Source organism: Sceloporus undulatus, chromosome 11, assembly GCF_019175285.1.
Source record: "Sceloporus undulatus isolate JIND9_A2432 ecotype Alabama chromosome 11, SceUnd_v1.1, whole genome shotgun sequence".
NCBI classification, from domain to species: Eukaryota; Metazoa; Chordata; class Lepidosauria; order Squamata; family Phrynosomatidae; genus Sceloporus; species Sceloporus undulatus.
This window is the reverse complement of record NC_056532.1, coordinates 9,653,831-9,665,908: the sequence shown is the minus strand read 5'-3', so window position 1 is coordinate 9,665,908 and position 12,078 is coordinate 9,653,831. Positions and strand designations below refer to the sequence as shown.

The window sequence follows — 12,078 nt, the reverse complement described above, 5'->3', positions numbered from 1 at the left end:
TGGGCATTGTAGTCCCAAAAATAAGTTGCCTAAGATGGAGATACATAGGAATATTGATGAGCATCTTGTTCAAGTGTGCACACCAAAATGAGGTTCCTATGCATGGCTGCTAGAATGGCAGAATTCCCATCCATGGCTGCCAAATAAAAGGAATATTAATACATTAATAGGAACCGTTGTTAATTCAGAATACAAGTGTGCATATCCTGAAATAGGCATTTCTTATTTTGTTGCGTAACCTGCCTCTTTACTAAGGACTTCAATGATTCTCTTCCCCTTTTTATCTTCGCAAATGACTCTCTTCTCCTTTTTATCTTCACAACAGTTCTGAGAGGTAGAGATAAGCCATGGTCACTCCAGTGATCTTCATGGGCGTTTGAACCTGGGTTGTTGACTTCACATTCTGACTACTATACACAGGATTTCTGCTGTGGAAAATAAAACATCAGGGAATGTGAAGTCCCAGAAAAGCAGAAAACCTTTTAACTGCTAGACTAGCCTGGAACATGAACCACTTAATCTAGAATTACAAATATAGAGGGGGAGAGAGAGAGAGAAACTTGCTTGCAGTGTATTCAAAAGGGTCTTTGGAATTACTCCAGGGGAATACATTCAGATTGTAAAGTTGATGTGAAGTTGAATGCTTTCATAGCCGGCATCCATCGTTTTTGTGGGCTTTTTCGGCTATGAGGCCATGTTCTAGAAGAGCTTATTCCCGATGCCAGCATCCGTGGCTGGCGTCTTCGGAGAATGCTGGCATGATATTGCAGCAGGCAGTGTTTTGTTTGGGAAGGGAAAAGACAGATGCGTTCTTGCTCTTATCAAGTTACATCTGAACTGCGTTATGCAATGTCACACAGTGCACATGGATAAAGCCTGCATCTCTTGTGGAAAAGACACAGAAGGGCCACGGCAAGGAAGAAGACAGCGAAATGTGAGCCAATGGTCTGCCATTCTTTTTATTCTTTAAAACATTCCTTAGCCCTGAGGGTCAAATATAACGCTGAACATTAATTTACATAACACACCCACACCGTATATACTTGACTGTAAGTCGACCCCATATATAATTCGAGGGCAGGTCTTGGGGGCCAAAATTGTGAATAAGTGGATAAGTTGAAGATAAAACTTAGGCACATGTAACGAAGGATGCAAAGGACGAAGTAAAGGAAAACAACGCCAAAGAACATACAAAATCCTAGCAGGCATAAGTATCTGTGCTCATACTTAACTAAAATTAATATACCTTTTCAAATGCACGCTCCTAAGGTTTGCCAACATCCAGGTATTCCAGCTTCGCAGTATTAGGGCTACAGCAATGGCATACAAACACACAGAGATGGGTGTACATAAAGAAGTGAAAGGCAACAATGCCAGTGGTTAGATCAAGGATGCACAATGGATTAGTAGCAAAGGCTGGATGGATGAGAGAGTAGAAGGGAGTCAGTGCTTCTAGGGCGGGTTAAACTCTTTGCTTTTTACCATATATGTGTGTTGTGTGTGTACTGTATTTTAAGTGCTGTGTTTTAATGTGCATATATATGCACATTAGTACTTGCATTGACCCGTGGATAAGTCAACAGAGGTTTTTTTGAGATCAGTTTTTAAACCTAAATTTCTAGACTTATACATGAGTGCATACAGTGCACACATATATATTGAGATTTAAACGGAGCCAGCGTTTCTGGAGCCCGGCGATGATCGCAGGTTATCTGCCTGATAAAATATGCAGGGGTTCCATTTTTGGGAATGGAGAGGTTGTCAAATTTCGGTACCCGTGAGTCAGGGAGAGCTCTCCTGCCAAGATGAAACAAAAGCAAGGGAGAGCAGGCCGACGGAGGGAGGGGAGCTTGAGCGGTGACTCAGAGCGACGTTTTTGGCGCAGGAGAGACACACAGGCGGACAAAAGGAGTGTAGCGCGGGCGATGTCAACCAGCCAAAGGCTTCATTTGCGAATAATAGCTGCTTGCGTCTTCGCCGTGCCAGCTGAGAGGGCGCTTGGCACCCTGGGCACACCTGCTTAACCCCATGGAAAACAGGGCAGGGATTGGGGGCTGTTGTAGTGTCGCCTTTCTTAAAAGGAGCCCTAGTTACTCCTGATAGACTTATATAAGGGATACCATTTTATTGTGCCATTATATTTAATAGGACTTGAGCATCTGCGGATTTTGTTATCCACGGAGGGGGTCCTGGAACCAAACCCCAGCGGATACCAAGGGCCCACTGTAAAACTACTAGTCTCTGGATTCCTTAGGATGGAGCTACAACACCTAAAGTAGCGTCAAGTGCATTATTTCTACAGTGTAGATGCCCCATGATGATGATAACGCACACACACACACACACACACACACACACACATATATATACACACTACAGTACTAAGGTTTGCCAACATTCAGGTAGTCCAGTTTCGCAGTATTAGGGCTACAGTAATGGCATATAAACACACACATCAAGACATGAAAGGCAACAAAGCCAATGGTTAGATCAGGGTTGCACAAATGGATTGGTAGCAAACCAAACTCAAGTTCTCAGATTTGCAGTCCTGTTTATTCTCATTATTATTATTATTATTATTATTAGAAATATAATCTGTGATGCGATCTACGATCCACTATCGCTCAGCATGGTCCCTCTGGTGACGGTTTCATATCGCATGACCCAGCACATTGATCACAACAACACAGAAGCGGCATCGGGTATTGTTTGGATGCAATGGCTCCCTTCAGCCGCCGCAGCTGCGCACTTCTCATCTGTTTATTTCCAAGCGCTTTCTGGTTTTTGTCTTCTGCCTTGTTTCTTTCTAGCTGTTCTTCGTCTCACATTCTTCAGCTGTCTGGATCGGTTTGTCTCCCTCCTTCATACGCTAATTCAATTGATCCCTATCTTTGTGTTTCTTCCTGGGTTTTGCCTTGGCTTGTTCTCTAGAATTGCTCTTTGCTCTGGTGTCTCCAGAGCATGACCGTTCTTTGAGGAACCTCTACACCAAGTTTGCAATTCGTGGCCCTTGTTTTGGACTACAACGTCCATCACCTATTGGCTACGCTGGTTAGGTTTGGTGGGAATTGCAGTCTACCAACTCGGAGGGCTGCGCATTGACCATGCCAGCATCTTTCTTTGCAACTGGTGCTCTCCAGAAATGTTGTTGTCGTGTGCCGTCAAGTAATTTCTGGCCTTTTCTTGGCAAGTTCCTTTAAAAGAGGGGTTGCCATTCCTTTCCCCTGAGGCTGAGAGCTTGTGACTTGCTTGTGGCGACCCAATGGGTTTCATGGCTGACCTAGGAATCAAATTCTGGTCTCCAAAGCCATAGTCCAGCGCCCAAACTACTGCTCCACAACACAAGACCTACAATTCCCCTAACTTCCCATCGCTGGTTGGAGCGTCTTGGGGCGTGTGTGGAAGACAGCCGCTTGTGGAAAGCACTACTACAGAGTTTATGGGGATATTTCGGTATATAGACTAGAGTATCATTATAACCTTAAATTATAATCTTGTTTGCGTGGTAGAAATAACCGTGTTTCTCTTTAAACTGAAGCTGAAACACTAGGTTTGGCCTTGCATGCCGCCACATTAAGAGAGGGAAAACAGCAAATGTTGAGTAACAGATAATCCTAAAAATTGCACCTCCCAACAAATACTTAACTCCCAATTTTACTGCTTTCAGTCAAAGACGTAAATGTCAGTCGGTTGAGGATTGTGGCTTGAAATGTCAGTGGTGTCCAAATGCACAATTTCCAAGGACCCCGCTGATAATTGTTATTAATTGAATTTGATCCTAAAGGGAAAACTCGTTGCTTAAGATGCAAGAGAGCTGTAATCGTTTCCCCCGCAATCCTCAAATCCTTGCCACCGAGTTTGGCATGAAGGGTTGCTTCAAGATCCTTTAAACCGTATTACATCCTAAATTTTATTCCGTTTTAAACGTTGCCTTCCTCATTCGCACTCGCATCTCTAGAATGGATTTGTATCCACAGATAAAAAAAGATTCATTTAAAAGACTAAAAATAGATGTAATGTACAACATACTTAAAACCCAATCATTGCATAAAATACACATGTTAAGCGGCATCTCTACGCAGTATTTAAATATGACAATACGTAGGACGATAGTTATTGCTACTATGGTTGCTTAGAAGTACTATTGTGATTTCATTTCAGAGAGATGGAGCTTCCCAGAGTTGTGAGGTCGGAAGAGGAAGACATTAGGACACAAGCAACCTTATGGGAACGGAATAAAGGGTAAGGATAAATCCGGGATAGGGACAGCAGTTCGTACGCTTTGCTCCCGTTTTCAAGCCGCTTTGGAGAAAGTGCGATTGAAAAGCCGAAATAGATTTTATGGTGTCCAAATGCAAACTAGAATCGGTGGTTTTTGGTTAGTGAATGTTTCCTTTCCAGTACTTGCGTTGGTGGAAAAGGCTTATTGTAAATCACCTCCTGGAACATTTGTGCAGCCAACGAAAAGAAAAATAACAAGTACGCCTTGGAATAGAAATCCGCTCCGGTGCGCGCGCATGTGCCGCTCGAAACGGGGATTGCATGGAAGGCCCTAATTAACTAGTGTTACTCTTCGGTGGATTAAAGTAATTACTGCCGTGATTTATTTTTATGAGGTTATGAAGGTTTGTCTGAGGTAGGCGATTTCCTACGGCCGTGGGACTCTATAAAACCAAATAAATCATGGGGCATTATCCTATGCTGCGCAAATGGGCAGAGGGCCAGGACGCATCGCATAAGATTGATGCATCCCATACGGTTTAAGGGAATCCGCCGCAGCGGGGGGAAGTGGCACAGCAAGCAGCCATGCGCTCGATTCCTTGCGTAGGAGAGATTTTTTCCCCCCAGGAGGAAGTTCCTCGGTTGTGAATCATCCTGCTGCGCTCTTTATCAATTGCATCCCCACATTTTATTCTATACAAGCTTGACATCCCAGTTAACCATGTTGTAGGGGCATCTTCCATGGGATTGGTGTTACTGAAGGTTGGCCGTTAGGTACGGATAGCACGGAAGTCCCTTGTCGCAGGAGCTCCACTGGCTGCCCATCCATTTCTGGGCAGAATTCAAAGTGCTGGTCTTGACCTATAAAGCCCTATCTATACAACTCAAATGCGAAGATATAGCCATGTTAGACTGTAGACTCAGTATGTGGAAAGCTCTTGCAGCACCATTGAGACTCACTGAAAGAAAGAAGTTGGCAGCATGAGCTCTCCTAGACTTCAGTCTACTTCCTCAGATTCATACTATTATTATTATTATTATTATTATTATTATTATTCAAAGATATAGCCATGTTAGTCTGTAGAGTCAGTATGTAAAGACATATCGTAGCACCTTTGAGACTAACTGAAAGAAAGATGTTGGCAGCATGAACAGTATGTGCATCTGAAGAAGTAGACTGAAGTCTGCAACAACAACGACAAGAACCACAAATTTATTTATGTCCCGCCTCTCCAATGAGAGCGAGGTGGCTTACAACAATATTATAAACATTAAAATACAATAAAATACAATGCCCCATAAACCCCACCTACCCTCCAACCCACCATAAACCAATACAGTCAAAAGCTCCTACTGCCAACTCCTTATACAACTGCCAACTTCTTTCTTTCAGTGAGTCTCAAAGGTGCTACAAGAACTCTCTACATACTATACAGCTCAAGTCCAGGTTATTTGGAGGGCCGTTCTCCCGCATACAAATCTGCCCATGTTTTGAGATCATCTGGGATGGTACTTCTCTCTGGCTTGCCATGATCAGAGGTACTTTTGGTGGGAATGTGGGAGAGGACCTTCCCAGGGTCTGGAGCATCTTTTTCCAGGGAGGCTAGACTAGCACTTTTCTACTATCTGTCTGCAAGCGAAAGTCGGCCCTCTACGTTTGCGGCTTTGGCTTTTGCGGATTTGATTAATACGTTCGCTCTAGGAAACGCTAGGTCCTCCAAAGAAATTCTGCGGGACGTTGACCACAGAGTTGCGCCGGAGGACCTAGACAAAACACTTCTCTAGGCATCTGTAGGCCCTCCAGCATTACTCTGTGGTCAAATTCTGGCCACAGAGTTGCGCTGGAGGACTTGGAGATTCCTAGAGAGGCGTTCTCTTAGGTAAAAAGAGAACTTTTTCCACATTCACAGAGGGTCCTTCGCCCCCGACCTCAGCAAATGTGGAGGAACCACTGTAGAAACCGTTTCATTCCCAAAGATCTTTGATCATCGATTTATTTATAATGCATTTTGAACATGAAATGACCCCCAGATGCACATTCCTAAGTTGCCCTTAGTATTTATTATATGCTTTAGGAGTCTTGGAACGATGGAATCTAGCGATTCGCAGATTTCTTTAATAGCGTAGATGGATTTAGCTTTCGATGCAATTGACAGAGTCTGTTGTTTTAATTAATAATAATAATAATAACATTAATTTATATCCCGCCTCTGTTTCTTTCGACATCAGTGTGCTTATGCACCTGAGCATAACAACACATCAGATACTAGTCCACAAAATACTACAGCGATTTGTCTTTATGGTTTCATAAGACTGCCTTGTTCTCTCTTTCCTTGGCTAGGAAGTTCCTGCATAACTTGGCGGCTCATCCGAAAGGAAAAGAGAAGGAAGGAACATTTCACTACGGTAAATGTCTATTTATTTATAGTAGAGGGAAGCTAGTTAATCTGGAATGTAGGTTGCGGCGGGTGGAGATGTTGCGTTTGACATTGCTTTTCTTGTCGCTCTTTGCAGGGATATGACGCTTCACGCGGTTCAAAAAGGTTTCAGCGTGTCTTGATGGAACGTAGTGCAACATATGTTTGAAAATAAAAGAAGTACATTTGGCACGGTTTCGAATCTGCGGATGGTATTTGGATTGGAAGAAGGCAACGGAAGCTTTGTCGTTCCAAATTTGCTTCCTTTTTTTAGAACTAAAGGTGAAGGTTTCTTAGGTAAGGAATATCATGCTGTGAAAACTCAATTCTACCATTTTTACCCCTGATTTATGTCCCAGGTAGCCTTGAGTAAATCGACTCGGTCTGATTTAGTAGCCCCTTTGTTTCGAATAGGACAAACCCCTTGTAAATCCAAGCGTTTTGTCTGAAGTGGGGTGGATCAAGCTGCAAATTTATCTCCTTTTCCTCTGCTGCGATGAATATGTCAGTGCGCCATTCAAGCCCATTAAGGCGCTTTAATATGCACATGTTTGCAACGTTGCTAAAATAATGCAGTCTTTCCACATGGGACACACTACATCCACTGAGGTCACGTGGCAAAAGTTTCAGCGCCACTTGGTGCGCTTGACTTGGAATGCCAATTTAGGCTTTGAACAAGGATTTATAGATTGAGAAAGGATCGCATCGACAAGATTTGCTAGAAGCTCTGTGTTTCTATTAGCATTAGTGCTTCCTAATGTTGAGGTGGAATCTCTTCTCCTATAGCTTGCATCCATTGTTCCGGGTCCTGTTCTCTGGAGCAGCAGAAAACAAGCTTGCTCCCTCCTCAATGTGACATCCTTTCAAATATTTAAACAGGGCTACCATATCACCTCTTAACCTTCTCTTCTCCAGGCTAAACATCCCCAGCTCCCTGAGTCATTCCTCATAGGACAAGGTTTCCAGACCCTTCACCATTTTGGCCACTCTTCTTTGGACAAACTCCAGCTTTTCAGCATCTTTCTTGAATTGTGGTGCCCAGAACTGGACACAGTCTTCCAGGTGGGGCCTGACCAAAGGAGAATAGAGTGGCACTATTACTTCCCTTGAGCTAGACACTATACTTCTATTGATGCAGCCTAGAATCGCATTGGCCTTCTTAGCTGCCGCATCACACTATTGACTCATGTCCAACCTGTGGTCTATTAGGACTCTTAGATCCCTTTCACACATAGTCTTGTTAAGCCAGGTGTCCCCCATCCTTTATTGATGCATTTAATTTTTTCTGCCTAAGTGCAGTAGTACCTTACATGTCTTTGTATTGAAGTCCATTTGGCCCAGCTTTCTAGTCTCTTCATTTTGAATTTTGCTCCTCTCTTTGGGGGTATTAGCTGCTCTTCCCAATTTGGTGTCATCTGCAAATTTGATAAGCATGCCCTCTAGTACTTCATCCAAGTCGTGGATAAAGATGTTGAATAGCACTGGGCCCAGGACAGAACCCTGTGGTTTTTGTGGTCACTTCTCTCCAGGATGAAGAAGAGAGCCATTGCTGAGCACCCTTTGGGTTCGGCCGGTCAACCAATTGCGAATCCGTGTAACACATAGAATCATAGAGTTGGAGAGAACCCCAAAGGCCATCCAGTCCAGCCCCATTCTGCCATGCAGGAACTCTCCATCAAAACATCCCCATTGACAGATGGCCATCCAGCCTCTTTTTAAAACCTCCAAAGAAGAAGACTGTGCCCGACTCCAAGGCAATGTATTCCACTGTCGAACAGCCCTTACTCTCAGAAAGTTCCTCCTAATGTTGAGCTGGAATCTCTTTTCCTGCAGCTTGCATCCATTGCTCCGCGTTCTAATCTCTGGAGCAGCCGAAAACAAGCTTGCTCCCTCCTCAACATGACATCCCTTCCAATATTTAAACAGGGCTATCATATCACCTCTTAACCTTCTCTTCTCCAGGCTAAGCATCCCCAGCTCCTTAAGTCCTTTCTCACAGGGCTTTATGGTTTCCAGACCCTTCACCATTTTAGTCGCCCTCCTTTGGACACATGGTTCTAGTTTCTCGGTGTCCGTTTTGAATTGTGGGGCCCAGAACTGCGTTGTCTTGCTCACATTTTACAAAGGATATCATGGGGGACCTAATGTTGAGCTGAAATCTCTTTTCCTGTATCTTTCAGGACATGGGGGACCTTGTCAAAGGCCTTGCTGAAATCAAGATATGCCACGTCTACAGCATCCCATCTTTTCTCCATCTTGTCCTTTTATCTGTTCAGCTTCAGTGCATGATCCTAGATTATAGCATCATGAAAAGGAAAGGAAAGCATCCCCTTTGCCTATTCTCTGCTATTTCACGCCGATCCTAACCACTCTTAATTTGTCTCCTCCATGCTCCAAATTGCTAATGCCCTTCTCTGTCATAATATCAGAAATGAATCAGTTGGATCTGGGGTGTCTGACTTAACCTTGCTTAGCAGATGTTCCTCGTGATGGATTAATAAAGAGATCTTTGTTTTATTGCCTTTCCCAGGAAAGGATGGTATTGCACCAGGTGCTTAAGTCTCCATCGACATTGTACCTCCGAGGTCAGGCAGAATTGGCTCCGTGCGACACCAAAAACACAACGAGAAACCTTTCACCGGAGCGTCGCGCTCTTGCGTTACAGGGGCGACCTTTTCGGCCAAAGGCGAGGAAGATAAACAACTAACGGGAGATGGAGAGAATCGATCCAAAATAACAGAACAAGGGTGAGCCATATAGCATAACATTAGCCGTTTCTGTGGCTAATTGACTTCCATTTCGTACATAATCCAGCGTGAAATAGGAGGCTGCGCATGGGTCGGATTTCCGCGTTTCGTTTACGTGTTTCCAACGGTTGGGTTTAGAAAAACCAAAACAGGACTCAGATGCCTTGGGGAGATTATTATTAAGAGACTGAGCAGCAAACCTTTTTGAATAGCCTTCGGAAATAGCACCGAAATAGTGTTCCCTGCTATTGTTCTGAACCAGAGTGATTGTTTCTTCAATTCCGGTGGCGATTCCTCCATTTTGTGTTTATATGACATTTGTCTTCTGAAGATCTTGTAGCACCTTTGGGATGCAATGAAAGAAAGAAATTGGAAGTGTGTGCTTTTGTAGACATCAGTCCGCTTCCTCAGATGCATCGGTGGAGTGGAAGCCAGAGACAAACAGACATATATATGCCATTGGTGTGTGAGGATGTCAGTTCAAACTGCAAATCCTTTGTGTATGGAAATGAAGTTGTAGGCCCTATATATATATATATATATATACACACACACACACACACACACACACACACACCAATGGCATATATGTATATTTATATGTGTGTGTGTACCTGGCTTCCTGGGTCTTTGAGCCATTGGTCCACAGAGACCTTTTCAGAAAAGAAAAGAACAATTGTAGTCAATGGGGACAAATATGTTGCTGGTCTTAGGAAATACAGCCTTAAAGGAAGAGTGTGAGAAAGTGTTTAGGATACTATGTTAAAAATCTGTTTTACATTGCAGGAATAAACCCAGTTTGAGGCTGCTTTAACTGCCCTGTCTCAGTGCTAGGGAACCCAGGGAGTTGTAGTTCGTTGCGGCAGTGAAGCTCTCTGACAGAGAAGGCTCAATGTCTCACGAAAAAACCCCTACAACTCCCAGGATTCCCCTAGCATTAAGCTAAGGCAGTTAAAGCAGTGCCAGGTTATTCCTGCAGTGTGATTTGGGACCAGAGAAGGCTTGTGTGAGAAAAACTACAACGCCAGGATGCCCTAGCCATGAGCCCATGGCAGCTACAGCAGTGTCAAATAGTGGATTTCCGGCTCCGGACCAAGAAAGCTCAGTGTGGAGAAAAAACTACAACTCCCGAAATGCCCTAGCCATGGAACATGGCATGCACAGCAGTGTCAGATAGTGGACTATTCCGCTCTGGACCAGAGAAGGCTCAGTGTTGAGAAAAAACTACAGCCCCCAGAATGCCTATCAATTCAGACAGGCGCTACAGCAGCGTCAGATAGTGGATAATTCCGTCTGGACCAGAGAAGGCTCAATGTGTCAAAAAAACTACAACTCCCAGATGCCCTAGCCATGGAGCCATGGCAGCTACAGCAGTGTCAGATAGTGACTATTCCTGCTCTGACCAGAGAAGGCTCAGTGTGTGAGAAAACACAACTCCCAGAATGCCCTAGCCATGGAGCCATGGCAGCTACAGCAGCGTCAGATAGTGGATTATTCCTGCTCTGGACCAGAGAAGGCTCAGTGTGTGAGAAAAAACTACAGCTCCAGAATGCCCTAGCCATGAGCCATGCAGCTACAGCAGCGTCGATAGTGGATTATTCCTGCTCTGGACCAGAGAGAGGCTCAGTGTGGTAGAAAAAAACTACAACTCCAGAATGCCCTAGCCATGGAGCCATGCAGCTACAGCAGTGTCAGATAGTGGATTATCCTGCTCTGGACCAGAGAGGCTCAGTGTGTGAGAAAAAAACTACAACTCCCAAGACCTAGCCATGGAGCCATGCAGCTACAGCAAGTGTCGGATAGTGGATTATCCTGCTTGGACAGAGAAGGCTCAGTGTGTGGAAAAAACTACAACTCCCAAAAAGCCCTAGCCATGGAGTCATGGCAGCTACAGCAGAGTCAGATAGTGGATTATTCCTGCTCTGGACCAGAGAAGGCTCAATGTGTCAGAAAAAACTACAACTCCCAGAATGCCCTAGCCATGGAGCCATGGCAGCACAGCAGTGTCAGATATGGATTATTCCTGCCCGGACCAAGAAGGCTCAATGTGCAAAAAAACTACAGCTCCCAGATGCCCTACATGGAGCATGCACTAGCAGCAGTGTCAGATAGTGGATTATTCCTGCTCTGGACCAGAGAAGGCTCAGTGTTGTGAGAAAAACTACAACTCCCAGAATGCTCTAGCCATGGAGTCATGGCAGCTACCAGCAGCAGTCAGATAGTGGATTATTCCTGCTCTGGACCAGAGAAGGCCTCATGTGTCAGAAAAAAACTACAACCCCAGAATGCCTAGCCATGGAGCCATGGCAGCTTACAGCATTTGTCAGATAGTGGATTATTCCTGCTCTGGACCAAAAGGCTCATGTGTGAGAAAAAAACTACAACTCAGAATGCCTAGCCAGGGAGCCAGGGCAGCTACAGCAGTGTCAGATAGTGGATTATTCCGGCTCGGGCCAGAGAAGGCTCAATGTGTGAGAAAAAAACTACAACTCCCAGAATGCTCTAGCCATGGAGTCCATGGCACTACAGCAGAGTCAGATAGGGATTATTCCTGCGCTGGACCAGAGAAGGCTCAATGGGTCAGGAAAAAACTACAACTCCCAGAATGCCCTAGCCATGGAGCCATGGCAGCTACAGCAGTGTCAGATAGTGGATTATTCCTGCTCTGGACCAGAGAAGGCTCAATGTGTGAG

The 12,078-nt window shown here is 44.6% G+C and overlaps 1 protein-coding gene across 1 annotated transcript in view; it reads left to right on the top strand.

The window, feature by feature from the left end:
* Positions 1-690: 690 nt before the first annotated feature.
* PPM1E (protein phosphatase, Mg2+/Mn2+ dependent 1E) overlaps positions 691-12,078 on the top strand; it is an 86,209-nt gene continuing 74,821 nt past the window's right edge. Inside the window, exons 1-4 of the mRNA XM_042442490.1 lie at positions 691-934; positions 4,162-4,242; positions 6,563-6,627; positions 6,736-6,920. The gene's annotated coding sequence lies outside the window, so the exon portion shown is untranslated. The remainder of the gene's footprint in view (positions 935-4,161; positions 4,243-6,562; positions 6,628-6,735; positions 6,921-12,078) is intronic.